Genomic DNA, 16,424 nt, shown 5'->3' on the forward strand with positions numbered 1-16,424 from the left:
GTGTTGTTTGCGAACCATGCCTTCACCCACATGGGTCAGCCAATGCATCGTTGGCTGCATTGTAAGTATCAGTTCACGTGAGATGACCCATGCATTGTTAGCTTAGGAGTAGGAGTAGTGTTTGCTTGCATGCATGTTTGCTTCTTTCTTCATGTGTTTGTTTGCTTGATTGTGTGTTTTCTTACTCGCTTTGCTTTCACATTTCCCTCTGCTTCTTGCTTTTCCTTTTGGTTTGTCTACTTGTTTATGTCTGAAAGTTAGTTTCGCATGGACCATGTGCGACTATTGAAACAAGTTGGGTAACGTACAAGAGGACTTGTACATCTATCAACATTCGGTTATCTGTTGTCCTCTCTCTTATGTAAGAACTTGTTGTCTTTAGCCCATGATACATCAATGGAAAATACGTATTGTTCGAAGTGAACCTTGGTGAAAAAACAACGCTTTCTTGCTAACTAGTGTCACCTACTCTAGTCAGTTGTTTTTGGGTTAACCCAGGTGGATATTGGTGGCCACCTGCCAAGTCCACTTGGACCCCCACCATTGTTTCTTTCAGCTTTTCAGTTTCCTTAATTGTAGCATAGTTTACTATTTTTAGCAGTTTTTCAAGTCTTGAACTTCTAGAGCCATTTTGAGGCCCTAAACAATGTTTTTTGGAAAAACTGGGAGAAACATGGGTCCATGGACCGATGTTTCTCTTCCCAAAGTTGTAGTTCTCGGATAGATATTTCTAACCAGATACTGTGCGCATCAAACGGAGATCATATGCCAAAGTTACGACCCCGGGAAGTTGATGTACCAATTTACCCAAACGGGGCCCATAGTTTAGTGTTTCATCTTCTAGGGTTAGGCTTTTGGATGTTTAGGGTTTTCCATTGTTTCTCAACAATAAATAGGCCTTCAAGCCTCATTGTAACACAGTTCAGAGGCATGTTGCCGCCACATCTCTTCTCAGAGATAAGCTACCATTGCCCTAGCTAGTTTATTTCCATTTTTGTTTGTAAGCATATTTTAGTATTTTACATTAATGAAATGAAGTATTATTTCCGCTTCATCTTTGTGTATATGGTTATCTCTGTATTTTGTTGCGTTACTTTTTAAATCTGAATCAGTGGTATCAAAGCGGTCTGCTTTTTTTCTCTATTTTTCTTTGCATGTCCCCAACAAGATCGGGATATAACGAGTTAGGGCTTGAACTAGTCGAACCTTTGCAAGACCAGCCTCGCAAATCCTGATAGCCTCTCATGGCGGATGAAAAGAAAGATGAGGGGGCAAGAGATCCTATCAGAATCTTGCTCGAAGAAGCCCTCGAGCGACAAAGGAACACGATGATGGACAACTTTTCCCAGATCCTTCAGCGGCTACCCAGGGGCGACACATCAGCTTCCAACAGCTACTCTGGAAATGACACATCGTTTAAGGTACAATTTAATTTTGAAATCCCCATATTTGAGGGTTAGATAGACGCAAATGCCGTCGATAAATGGTTAAATTGGTTAGAGGGTTATTTTTTTGTTCATGATTTTTCCAGTTGGGAAAATATTATTTTCGCTCTTCTCAAAGCAGCCCCCCACGTCAAGGACTGGTGGGAAACCTACTGCGAGCATAAGGATGAAAGTACAGGCTCACTATTTTCGGCCACACCCACTTGGAATTCATTCTGGGATGCCATCAAGGAGCAGTACTACCCTGTCGGAAGCTATGAGGATCAATACATAAAGTGGACCACGCTGCAGCAGGGAAGGGACCAAGACGTGCCAGAGTTCACTAGTATTTTCCATACCCTTCGCATAAAGTTGGGTATCAAGGATTCAGAGTAGCATTTGGTACTGAAATACTGTGACTGCCTGCACAAGTACATCTAGGAAGAAATAGAATTCCTGAACATCTCCTCTCTCGGCACTGCATACTGATATGCCGTCAGGGTCGAGCAGAAGTTTAAATAGAAGAAGCGAGACTTTGGATCTGCGAATCCAAAGCAAGGGAAAGGTTCCCCCAAACCGCAGAACAAAGGACAAAGCCAAGGTGGGGTGGCCCAAGACAACCCGCCAAAGCTGCAAGCAAAGAACAACGCCGCAAAGCTGAAAAAGGACATGAGAAAGTGGTGTGAGTTCCATAATAGCTCCACTCACAACACAAGTGAGTGTCGAGCCAAGCAGTCACTGGTGGCTGAGCTAAAGGTTTCAGAATCGGATGCAGGTTCCGACTCTGAGTCAGAACCCGACAAGGGGAATGACAAAGGGAAGCAGATTATCGATGCGAAGCCCAACGCCACCATTGCCACCACGAAGATCCAGAAGGAGGAACCCGAAGATCTAGAGGAGGAGGATTGTCTCTTCCACTCCCAGATGTGGGTAAAGGGCTCCCCGCTATAGTTCATTGTCGACAACGGGAGCCAAAAGAACCTCATTTCAGCAGAGGTCATGAAGCGGCTGGGCTTACCGACCACAACACATCCACAACCGTACACCATCAGGTGGCTTCACCAAGGATGGGATCTTCGCGTGAGCCAGCAATGTCGCCTTCCATACAATATCAAGGCCTTCACGAATGAGGTATTGTGTGACATTGCCCCCCTTGAAGTTTGTGATGTATTACTAAGACAACCATACTTGTGAAAGCAACATGCTGTGTATGAATCAAGGCCCCATGTTGTTATTGTTACTTTGGGAACTAATTTGTACAGGATACCAAAGGTAGCACCGCCTACCGCCATCTCTTTGATTACTGCAAAACAATGTAGTAAGCTTGTTTCCAAAACTGAGAATTTGTTTTCCTAATGATATGCCCTCAAGGAAAGAAGAAGACGATGGCCACGACCTCCAGATAGGGCCCCTTCACACAACAACTACAGATGGACAAGGTCGTGGAGGAGTACAAGGACATCTTCACCTCCCTCGCAGGGGTTCCTATGCACTGTCAGGTCAAGAACTCCATTGATATGACCCCAGGTGTGCCGCTGTCCAATGGACCAATCTATCGGCACTCCGTTCTGGAGAATGATGAAATCAAGAGGTAGATTTAGACGCTGCTGCAGAAAGGTCATCGCCTTGTGGGAGCCTGATTTTGTTGGTATAAAAGAAGGATGGGACTTGGAGACTCTCTATTGACTATTGGGCGTTGAACAAGATCATTGTCCGTAATAGGTACCCGATCCAACGGATTGATGACCTCTTGGACCAACTGAGGGGGGGAATATTTCAACAAGATTAATTTGAAGTCAGGATATCACCAGGTACTTATCGAACCCTCCGATGTGTGGAAAACTGCCTTCAAAGCCAAGGAGGGCCTGTTCGAATGGTTGGTGATGCCTTTCGAATTGAATGCTCCTGCAACCTTCATGAGGCCAATGGATGACATCTTGCGGCCATTCACCAACTTGTTTGTAGTGGTATACTTGGATGACATCCTGATCTTTAGCCAAAGTTGGGAAGAGCACCTCCACCACATCCGACAGGTTCTCTAAACACCGTGACAACACAAATTATGTGCCAATTTGGAGAAATGCACTTTTGGCATGACCCAGGTTCGGTATCTGGGATACATTATTGATGAAAAGGGGGTGCATGTGGATCCATCCAAGATCCAAGTCATTCGAGATTGGCCATCTCCAACCACTCTGACAGAGCTCTGCAGCTTTCTAGGTCTTGCCAACTTCTACCACAGGTTCGTGTTGGGATTTTCTCATATCACTTGGCCCTTGAGTCAAGTCACCAAGGGAGGAGCGAAAGCAAAATTCTTTTGGTCTGAATCTCAACAGAGGGCATTCACAAAGTTGAAAGATCGCCTCTGCACGACACCCATGCTCACATTACCAGACTTGCAACAACCATTTGAGGTTGAGACAGATGCCTCTGACTATGCTATTGGGGCAGTACTTACTCAACATGGGCATCCAGTGGCATATCACAGTGAGGCACTTTCAGACACAGTTTGGAAGTATCCCACTTATGACAAAGAGATGTATTCCATTGTGCAGGCATGTCGACAATGGAAGCATTACATTTTGGGGAAGGAAATGGTCATCCACACAGACCACTGACCCGTGCAGTTCATACATACCCAAGGGAAATTGCAGAATGATCGCCATTAGAAGTGGTCCACATACCTACAACAGTTCTATTTGAATATCAAGTATAAGAAGGGTAGCACCAATAATGTTGCAGATTGCCTCAGTCGACCACCGATCATGGCATTAGCCACTGTGCTCAACTCTTGTGGGCACAAGACTTCTGATTGGCCACTTCTCTACAAAAGTGACCCAGAATTTAGTTGCACATACCAGACACTCTTGGAGGGTTAGCATGTTCTATATTTTCACCTCTAGGATGCCCTGTTATGCCACCTGGGTTACCTTTGTGTTCCTTCAAGCGAGCGTGCCAAGATGATTTGGGAAGCACACTATAATCGGGCTGCTGGACATTTCGGGGTCGAGAAAATGGTGGCAGTACTGTAGAAGTATTTCTATTGGCCGAATCTTCGACATGATGTCGGGAAGTACATCAGATCATGCACTACCTGCGCCATTGCCAAACTGACCATCAAGAAGCAAGGCCTCTATACCCTGCTTCCTACCCCTAGTCGGCCTTGGGAATCCATCTCCATGGATTACATGTCAGGTCTTCCTTCCACTAAGCATGGAAACGACTTTGTTTTTGTAGTCATCGACAGGTTCTCGAAGATGGCCATTATGGCCGCCTACAAGAAGAATATCACAACAGAAGCCACTGCTAAAATATTCTTTGAACGAGTGTGGGTACACTTTGGGATCCCATAGTCTATCATCTCAGATCGGGATAGTAGGTTCCTCAGTACATTTTGGTCTAGTCTCTGGTCGATGCTCGACACCAAACTCACTAAGTCCATAGCCTTCCATCCTCAAACTGATGGCCAGACAGAGGTTGTCAACAGGATGATCGTACACATTCTGCACATGTACAACTCAAAGCATCCATGCACATGGGACGAGAACCTCCCCTATGTTCAACACAACTACAATCGGGCTCTCCAGAGCTCGACTGGCCAGAACCCTTTTCAGGTGGGCTTAGGATTCTAGCCACTGTGTCACATTGATGTGGCCATGCCAATTGCAGCTACTCACATAGATTCGGCTCATGTCCAGTTCGAAACAAATAAGGCAAACAAATTCATTGAGCACATCCAACATATTCTCCAGCAGGTCCATGACATTCTGGAGAAATCAAATGCCAAGTACAAGTAGCGACATGATCAACATCGGGTGCCACACAAGTTTCAGGTGGGTGACAAAGTCTGGTTGCATTTGCAAAAGGAACGCCTTACCGAAGCCTATCGGAAAATCAAACCACTTCGATATGGTCCTTACACCATTACCAAGGTTGTGGGAGACAATGCATTTGAGCTCAACATTCCCCCATTCCTTGGCCCGCACCCAGTGTTCAATGTGGACCGCCTTCGGCCATACTTTCCACCATTACTAGACACATCCGATAGTGCAGAACAACTCACACCCACAGAGTTAAATCCAAATTGCATGGAACAAGATGCAACTGATCGGATCATGGACACACAGATCAAGCACACTCTCCATCAGAATATCTAATTGTATGGAGTTGTCAAAGCAGTCCAAATCCTTCACCAGGGCAAGTGGCTCACCAGGGACCAAGTTCAGCAGAAGTTTCCTCATCTCATGGAGGAACTCAACGCAATGGGGACCATTGCTTCCTAAGGGGGCAGGAATGATCCAGGTGGATATTGGTGGCCACCTACCAAGTCCACTTGGACCCCCACCATTGTTTCTTTCAGCTTTTCAGTTTCCTTAATTGTAGCACAATTTACTATTTTTAGCAGTTTTTCGGGTCCTGAACTTCCGGAGCCATTTTGAGGCCCTAAACGACTTTTTTTTTGGGAAAACTAGGGGCAACATGGGTCCATGGATTGATGTTTCTCTTCCCAAAGTTGTAGTTCTCGGATAGATCTTTCTAACGAGATACTGTGCGCGTCAAATGGAGATCTGTTGAGGCCCCGAAAATCGGGTCGACAACAAGGGGGATACCCGCCCGGTCCGGACCTTGGTTGGCAGATCCTTATCCGTTTGGTATAGCGGGTCCAACTGGGGATAATGGGATCAGTTTCCTAATCTATGGGTGTGTGTGTGTAGAATTGGATGTTGCTGATCTAACAGTAAATATCTAAGCTATTCTAATTCAAACTTTAATCTAATTCTATGCTATGGTAATCTAATAAAAACAACACATATAATCTATGCTAACCCGAGATGTAATTCTTCTATTATGCGATCTAAAGAGATTTCATATAACAACTGGTAATAAAGATCATTCAACGATTATAAGAAAGGAAATCCATTAAGATGAACTATTTCGCATAAAAAGTTAGGCAAAACAGTTGTGAACAACATATCGCATAATAGGCTATTCATACATTAAACATAAATAAATAGTTCCATCATACAAAAGTGCCAAATGGTAACTCAAGCATTCATGCAATAACATATAAAAAACTGAAATTTGTATATCACTTTAACATATAAGCAGAAATGGTCAAGAGATAAAAGTACCATTTATGACTGGTCCTACTCATAGGCTTCAAGCAATAATGATTTATTTCTCCTTGCTCTAACATCTACTAAGAGTACAGAAGTGCAACATCAGTAGCAGATATCAAATGCAAACATCAACAAATCTTGATCCATTCATTCATCAAAACCTCCTCGGAGGGTGCAAAAGTGCATGTTCTGAGGACAAGTTTTTGATAAATTTCTGGACCCTTCTCTAAATGCATGAGAAGGGTTTAAATACTACTAACTAAATAACTTAATTACACATATTCAGGATACGGTTTAAATGACCGCCCTTTTTCTAAGCAAAATTATTTCTAAAAATTAAATCTAATATCTAACTATTTCTGTATTTGCTCCTTAATGTTGCGAGCATTCAATATTTGCCTGGGTAGAGTCGGTTGACTGTCTTCCGCTTTTGGTTGAGCTAAACAAACAGAAATGGCAAGTGCTGGCACCATTTTTTCCAGCAAAATAGCAGATATGCTTTAGAATCATCTCTGGCTATGTGGATTTACTATGTATGCTCAGTAATAACTCAAATTCCACTTGGTTAACCCTTAAATTGCCTCTGCCTTTGCTTTCTTGCGTTTCCGGGCTTACGAGTGACTAAGCAGTTAAGGACTTTGCTTTTTGAGCAATTTTCTCAGTGATGCGCGATTAGCGCTAAGTGCTAATCGGGCATCGAAAACTGCCTCTGTTCTTTGATCCGGGTCTTTCTGGTGCGTTTTTCACCTTTAGCGCCTTTCCTTCACCGAGTATAAGCTTTAAAATTTGCGAACATACTGCTTTTGTGAACTTCTACCCTTGAGTGTTAAATCGCCTGTTGATATCAGCATTGTTCAACCATTCATTGAACCATGGCTCTGACTGATAGATCTGCAATGAATAACTTAGCAGCGCTGTGGAATTCATGACTCTGTTGCATGCGGTATCCGTTCATGAGGGAATTTCTCTGCTTCAAGCTTTGGAGTTTTATCCTTTTTCCTTAATCGCTCCCTGCACATTGTTTCATATTGTTTCTGTCTTTCATTCCTACAGTTCACACATAAGGAGAGCGTAATGATAATAAAAATTGACAAGAAAGCTCTGAGCTCTACAGATGTACAAAAAAAACATGCCACCTGACATGAACTAACTCTTCGAAAAACACAAAACTGCCTTTCACTAACACTTGGCGTACATTCATTAATTTTTATTAACGCGCGTATTCAATTTTTCTTGAATGTTGAGCCGGGGAAAATCTGCGATGGACGATCTTTGTGATTCGCATCGCAGCATCGCATCATCGCGTTATCGCATTTTATCAATATGTGTTATCGCAGGGTTAGCCGATCACGCCGATCGCAGGATTGCAGGTTGTTGTTTCGCGCGATCGCAAGATCGCCGATCGCATTATCGCAAGATCGCAATTCGTTACAATTTGTTAAATAGTTATGTGCTGTTTTTGCGATGTTGCGATATGCGATGTCGCGTATCGGCCGTCGGCGATTTCTTAAAGTTTTTGTTTATGAGCATTTCTTAATGCATGTGATGCGATGGATTTCGCGTCGCATTCTCGCAGTTTATCATTCTACTCACAAGGGAATGTCCTATCTTTTTCGCGCGATGCGATATTTTCTTAAGGAGTATAATACATGAGTTTTAATTAAATTTTTTGAATTTTTTACTAAGGGTCCCCACTTATCTAGTGTTATTGCTAATACTAAATAAGGAGGGGGGTTGTTGGTGGCCACAACAAGATCGTATGCCAAAGTTACGACCCCAAGAATTTAATGTACCGATTAACCCAAATGGGGCCCACAGTTTGACGTTTCATTTTCTAGGGTTAGGTTTTTGGATTTTTAGGGTTTTCCATTATTTCTCAACAATAAATAGGCCTTTGAGCCTCATTGTAACACAGTTCAGAGGCATGTAGCCGCCACATATCTTCTCAGAGATAAGCTACCATCGCCCTAGTTGGTTTATTTCTGTTTCTGTTTGTAAGCATATTTCAATATTTTACATTAATGAAATGAAGTATTATTTCCACTGCATCTTTGTGTATATGGTTATCTTTGTATTTTGTTGCGTTCATGTTTAAATCGGATCATTGGCAACTCAGTCAAGTAGAGTAAGGTGAGGGGGAAAACCTTAATAGACACGTTAGAGGTATATAATAAACTACTTCTATGAAGGAACAACCTCTTCTGCTCTTAGTAAGTCGGTATCCCTCTTCTACCTCTAAAATGAATAAGTGTTATGCAAAATTATGAAAATGAAAATGTAAAAATGAAAAGTGAAGAAATTTCAAAAAAAATGAATAAGGCGAAAGAAGAGAAAGGCTTCTTGCACAGAGAGGTGATGTAAGTAACTCCGCCGTGGTACTACCCAAGCTCACTGGAAACGGAGCGATGATTGTGTCCTTGCGTGACTTTGCAGGGCTACTAAACAGGTTCACTGGAAGCGGAGCGATGCTTATGTCCTTGCGTGACTCTGCCGGGGTACTTTCCAAGCCTGCTAGAAATGGAGCAACACCTGAGAAGAAAGTAAAACTCTGACGACTATACTACTTGTGCACCAATATACCCCTCAACTCTAATCGAAACAACTGTGTTGACTTGGCTTGGAATGTGTGTCAATCGACCAAGAGCTTGGCAGATGCCACATCTTACAATCAAGCAAGTGTGGAAACCAAGAAAAACTGATAACTAAACAATACTTTCAGAGGTGTTAGACTTGCTTTTCACGAACAAGGTCCATTCAGAGAGATGGAGTTCTACCAGTGTGTCTCCAAGAGTTGTAGCGGCTACAACACCCTCCAAATTTTTTTCCTTAGCTTCATTTTGGAGCCTCCCTACCAACCTTTCACAACAACATGTCTTGCCTTGTCAAGTACACAAACTTCAGTGACTTTCTAGCAGATTTCCAGCCTGTGCATCAGAGCTTGTTGCATCCCCCTCACATGTTGTTTCTTAGAACTTGGTCTAGCTGCAGGATGAGTAGCTCCCTCAAGAAATTGTGCAATTCTGGAGGGGAACCAGCTTTCCCTCTAGAAATTGCGCAATTTTTTTTGGCAGCCTGCTGGGCTCCATAATTGCGCAAATCTCCTTGTCATTTTTCACTAGAAAAATTGCGGAATTCGTCCCAACAAGACTGCTCAGCCCAAAAATTGTGCAATTCTAGGAAGCAGTCAGCTGCTCTGCCCAAAAATTACGTAATCCCTCTGGGCACCCAGCCCATCTCGCTCCCAGAAATGCACATTTTTCCCCTCAGCTGAGTATATTGTTGCATGTGCAGTTAGGTTGACCGGTTCCCTTCGGGACCAAGAAAAATTGATTTGCATGCATGGACTGCTTCTCCCAAGGCAACATGCAAAGGCATCCCTTGATTCAGGGTTCTACTTTTAGTAGCAGGAGGATGCATGCAAGGATCATGTTGGCTTGTTGGGGCCTGACCCAGGTTCAGAGTTAATTAGCCAAAAAAATCCCTGTACTACTGGCCATTTCAGCAACAGTCCGTGGAGCGTTGACTGAGGTCACACCCGAAGTAGTATGGGGGGGGGTGCTGGAACCAGGGTTCCACACCCTTGAGATGTCTGAGGGTTTTATTTGGACCAACTTCTCGTTCCTGCATGCAGGTTGCTTCGCTCACCTCCCTGGCCTTCGTGCAGCCCTAACCAGGGGTTGTGGGGCTTTTGCACTGATGAAGCAGTGCTCTGCAGTATTTCCCTAAGTTGCACCTGAGATCTTACCTATCTTCCTTCACCAGTTAGTTATTTTCGCATAAATAGAAGCCTTGTGTTATATTTATTTATACAACGCACACCTATAAGTTCGTGCAACAAATAAACAATACACTTGCAATTTATACCCAACAATACATTAAACAGGAAAAGATACACATAAATATGGTAAACTTCTCTTTATTAATTCTTTCAATGGTTACAAACTCAATCTGCCCTGCGCACTCAGCTACAGGGGTCCGCGCACTCAGCCGTGGACTACTAGGCCTCTGCGCACTGAGCTGTAGAGCCTTCTCCTACTCTATGACCCAAAGACACACTTTACACTTTAAACTCAATCTCTTAGAGTCATCATGCTTCTTCTTTTATTAGCTATATGCTACTTAGAGCCTCGCTCTATTTATACAATCCCATGGTCCGTGGACCATGGGTAGGTCTATCAAGCCGACATTACATTACAAAGACAAGGGCGGACAACCTTGTGACTCTATTATGACTTCACTCTCTGTGCCCACAAATTGTGGAGCCTTTACAAAGGACTTGGTCAAAACTTGGGCTTTAAGCCCCAAAACATGCCTTGGGGGGATTCAATTCCCAACAAGCCCCCAACACAAACATCGTGACTCGCCCTCGAGTCACTCTGTCAGCGCAGAGATCTTCGTGTAGAGTCCCTCCAATTCTTCTCGAACTGCTGCAAGGTCGACAACGCACTGAGCAGTTTCCTGCTGGATCTCCTGTACACATTGTTCCGAGACCACGGTGTCAGAACTGCTTCCCTACATTTGTTCCTGCATCCCTTTCATTTGTTTAGAGTCCCACGCCTTCGTCCACTTGGAGCGCAAAGACTGTGCTTTTACTGGCTAGTTAGATAGTCAGACCACCCGTATAGGGCTTCAATCAGCTGCCATTCATCACTTTTCGTGTAAAATACCCACCTTTTATTGTTACTGGCGGTGTTGAGCACTTTATCATCTACAACACACCACCTTGGTTGATTCCCTTAGTAATATGCGGTCCAAGCTAAGGCATCGGACTAATCAATTCACGGCGATAGTCCTCAAAATTTTCAATGTGATCGTGTGCACCCTGTTTTATCACCCTGGTCTTCTTATCGAGAAAATATTCCTTTATCTCATACTCCAGCTTCTTGACTTCCACTTCTACCAGAGCGCTTTTCTCCCTTAATCGCAACCTTTCTTTCCCAAGTTCTTGGAGACTAAAATTGCCCTATTGGATTTCTTCTTTAGGTCCCAAGCATTCTTCTTCATTCGGTTGTGCGATCCATTCTTCCAAGGTTCCCCGAACCGTTGCATCTACCGGCGCTGCCATGCGCGGACTAGGAATTTCATGCTCTATGGGGATTACAACATTTTCTTCATACTTCAGCCTCAGAGGTGCCTGCGCCATCAGGTTCTTGGATGTGGTCCTATAAGCCCATAGAACCACTAGTACGCGCAGGTCTAGTCAGTCCACTTCGCATTGTGGACCTTGTTCAATGCTTTGCATACTTCGTTAAAGGCTTCTGCGTGGATAACCTTCTACACACTTGGTCTTTCCATACTTTGTGGTTCCAACCGGAGGGGTTGTTCACGCCATTTCCTCACCCGCACATTCTTACTGACCATGTCTCCTAATGCGAAGACAATGTGCATCTGCATAGGTTTCGTACCATGTGCCTGCAGCCATTTGGACAGGTGGGTGCGCAGATCGTCTCGTACGATAATATTGTTTGTTAATCGCATCTGAGGCTTCCAAAACCGTATGCGCATCATCCTCCTACATTCGTGCCAGTCCTCAAAGCCTCTTTGGTGCGTACCCCACCACCTCGCCGGTGTAGTGCGCAATACCCATTTCAAAGCTTCAAAATGTTGCTATTCCGACAATTCTTTTTCAAATATGTTTAGGAAGTCATCCACCTCACTTAACTCATCATACGTAGGTAGATATCTTACCTCCATCGATACGCAGCGCAACGATCTCGTCATCATGTTACAATTCAGTATGGTGCTTTCCGAGTTTCCAGACTATGCACGGTTCTCCTAGGGCAATCCCAACACATCTATTTATGAGTTCCTGCAGCCCCTTTACAGCCTTGCTATCGCGCAACAACTTCATGCATGTTTCCAGGAACGTTGTGAATGTCAATGGGTCCATTTCCAGCTCTAGTCTATCTTTACTTCCTGAAGTGGAGGCATCAGCAAAGCTCTTCTTGGCTTCCATGAAGGTTTCCTTAGTGCACTCCAAATAAAACTCTGGTTCCTTCGTTGGAGCTTTGTGAACCCAAGTACTTTCCTCAGGCTGCTTGCCTTTGTCATCACCTATTGTAATTCCATTTCAGATCACAATAATTACATTAGGGTCTTCCTCGCATGACTCAGACCTCATCATTTGCAGGTTTTGAGTCGGGGGAGGTTGGGGTGCTCCTTTATCGCACAACCTCGCTATCAGGGTGGGACAATCCTCTGTCTCATGATCAAACAATGTGCAATACAAGCATGATGGCCGCGTTGGATTTGTAAAATTGTGGGCATAATGTCCTGGCCCTCTGCATTTGTAACATATCAGCTGTCTGCAGCCTCTTCCTGGTCCTCCTTCACCTCGGCTTCGTTCGCCCCCCTGAAATCCGGTTTGCGCCATCCCTGCATTTTGGTTAAGGGCCCGCATTTTGGCCTGAACTCTGTAGGTAGGAGTCCAATCCATCATCAGCTCATAACTTCTACAGGTGTGCTCATCATGTCACACTAATCTACAAAAATTACAGAACAACTGTTGCGAATTCTGCGTGTACTTTTGTAATAAATGACAATTATATGTAGCATGCGTTCCTTCTATCTGACAAATCGTGCACCGTAATGCAGGTGACATGCTTGGTCCTGCTTGTCCCTAGGGTATCAGTGGCATTGGTCCTCCTCTCACGAGGTAATTTGCGAACACTGGGTAGTAGTCCTTGTCATGTTCCTGACCCTTGCACTTTACGCACCATGCGTCATCGTGCACTTCTAGGCGAGCTATCCTGTCTTGTTTCAAACTTTGCATCTCAAGGCACAAGTTTTTCAACTACGCGTGAATCTACTGAACTCCCAGGTTGGGATATTATATCAGGGTCTCATGCAATCTCATTGTGACCTCCAAAGCCTCAGCTTGAGTTGTTAGCTTCTGTTGTGACAACACGTTCCTTAGATGTGACGTTAATGATGCTACAAACCATTTGTAGGGTTGTCCATCTGTCAATGTCATGTTAGCTTCACTAATTGTGCACTTCAATCTCTGATCCAACTCCCAAGGGGTTTCACCTGGTAGCATTGTGATTTCCTTGAACCCAATGATCGATTTCGCCTCTGACTTTGGCCTGCTAAATTCTTTGTTTAACGTAGTTTGAATATCTACGGTCCTTGCATTTGGATTGTCATTGGAATGCTTAATGTACCAGGTCAGCGTGCGATCCTAAAAAGCATTGACCAATGTCGCTTTCTGTATATTGTCATCTGTGACTCCCTACGCTTCCCATACAACTTTTATCATGAACCAAAACTGGTCTGGAACTTCATTTTCTACTCCCTTGAACACTAGAAACTTTATTGCACTCGCAATATTGATTCATAGTGGTGGCGGATGTGGTATGGGTGAAGATGGGGGTGAAGACAATGAAACTGGTAGTGGTGTGGGTGGGGGTGGTATGCACAGAATTCTCTGCCTTATCAAATTGATCGCACTTCTTGGTGAGACCTTCGTGAGCTCTTCTTCGCCTCTTCGCGGAGGTGAAATCAAGGGGACATTTTCTAGTTCTGTACTACCTTCGTTTCTGTAGATTCTCCCACTTTGCGTAGCCCCAAACATCAATTTATTCGCATAACCCATTTTTCACATAGTAGCATTTTAATCCAAGTGTTCAAAGATTTAACATACTTACCTCGTGGCCCTTTAAGGAAGTGTCATTCTACTCACTATAGCTAACTGAAGTATCTACCGCGAACTCGGTGATGAATCCTCCTATAATTCAATCGAGCCAGTGATAAACAACGAATTCTATCTTATCCTTTGATGATTCTAATCTGCGCACCAATTCTGGAGTCCACACAATACATCTATCGAGCTTACACCTTCCTTGACTATCTGCTAGCTTCGCGATCCACTTGTATAGCTCAGCAGGGAAAGATGCACAGAAAATTTCATGGATCTCTGTGTATAAGTAACAGTCTAACCACTCTTCCTTTGATAGTCGTGGGTTCTTGTTTTCTTGTGCTACAAACTCGTGAATCTTCCTATCCAACCAATCTTCAATTCCTTTATTTATTGGATTCCAGTGATACGACATCAGACATCTCTATGCAGATCTCAGTCCTGACAACAGAACCATTTGTTGGCTTGTAGGGGTGTGACCCAAGTTCAGAGTTAATTAGCCAAACAAATCCTTGTACTACTAACCCTTTTGGCAAAATTCCGCGGAGTGCAGACTGAGGTCTCACCCGAAATAGTATGGGGGGGTGTTGGAACTAGGTTTCTGCACCCTTGAGATGTCTGAGGGTTTGATTCGGTCCAATTGCTCATCCTTGCGTGAAGGTTGCTTCGCACAATTCCATGGCCTTCGCGCCCTGATATACTTGCCTTCACACAGCCATAACCAGTGGCTGTGGGGATTCCGTGCTGCTAAAGCAACAATCTGCATTATTTCCCTAAGTTTCACCTGAGATCTTACCTATCTTCCTTCACTAGTTAGTTATTTTTGCGTAAATAAAAGTCTTGTGTTATATTTATTTATACAACACACACCTATAAGTTCGTGCAACAAATAGACAGTACACATGCAATTTATACCCAATAATACATTAAACAGGAAAAGATACACATAAATATGGTAAACTTCTCTTTATTAATTCTTCCAACGGTTACAGACTCGACCTGCCCTATGCACTCAGCTGCAGGGGTCTGCGCACTTAGCTATAGACTACTAGGCCTCTGCGCACTCAGCTGCAAAGACTTCTCCTACTCTATGACCCAAAGACACACTTTAAACTTCTACTTCATCTCTTAGACTCATCATGCTTCTTTTTTTATTAGCTATATGCTACTTAGATCCTCGTTCTATTTATACAATCCAATAGTCTGCAGACCATGGGTAGGTCTATCAAGCCGAAATTACAATACAAAAACAAGGGCGGACAACCATGTGACTCTATTATGACTTCGCGCTCTGTGCCCACAAATTGCGGAGCCTTTACAAAGGACTTGGTCAAAACTCGGGCTTTAATCCCCAAAACATGCCTGTGGGGGATTCCATGCCCAACAAATCATTTCAGAAACCTCCCACAAAGTGTCGCTCTTCCTAGATTTGTGGCATGCACGTCAAATTTTCGATTTTATCAAAACTCATGAGCCAAACGCTGTAGAGCTCTTTCCTCACATCGACCTTGCAACTCTGACATCCCACATTGCATCTAGGAGTCGTCGACACATTCAACTCAAATTTTTTGGGGTAACCCTGCCTTTCATGTGTTGTGTTGCATTTCTGTCACTTTTTGTGTTTCGCTTTGTGTGATTTCCGTCTTCTCGATTTCAGTGAGCGCTTACTATCATTTTGATACATGTTAGCTTATAGAAGCACCGTTTCAGTTTTCATTCACATCTCACTGATGTCGCATGCAGGACATTGTTTTACATGGATGGTCACCGTTGCGGCGACTTACTTGACACACATGCATGCTTTCCCTTTTTCTGAATCCTACACTTGTTTGCATGAATGATCATTCACTCTTGTTTGCACTCATCTCATCATGCATTCATAGTTCTCATGTTTTCAGTCGCCCGTCGGTTGGACTGGGCTTCCTTGGCCCAGACCATGCCTTGCCCGACTAGCAATGTGCATCTCTAGAAGAGAAGGCTTTGCCTTCCGTTTAGAAATTGCGTAAGTCTAGCCAGGCATTGACCTCCAGGCTTGCATTGTGATCTTGGATGCAGTGTCTTGTTGGCCAGTTTGCTGGTTGCATGTCACTACCGACTGAAATTGCACATTGCACAGTTTCAGTCCTTAATAGGCTAGGCTGGATTGTGCATTGCGCAGTTCCAGTAGTCAGTCAACCTCCTGAGAGTCCGGACTGTGCCTTGTGCAGTTTTCGCAATCAGTCTCCAGACCTCCCGATGGAAATT

The sequence above is a fragment of the Pinus tabuliformis genome, chromosome J (genome assembly GCF_031772625.1).
Source record: "Pinus tabuliformis cultivar Carrire ecotype Pingquan chromosome J, CPIR1, whole genome shotgun sequence".
Taxonomy (NCBI): Eukaryota; Viridiplantae; Streptophyta; class Pinopsida; order Pinales; family Pinaceae; genus Pinus; species Pinus tabuliformis.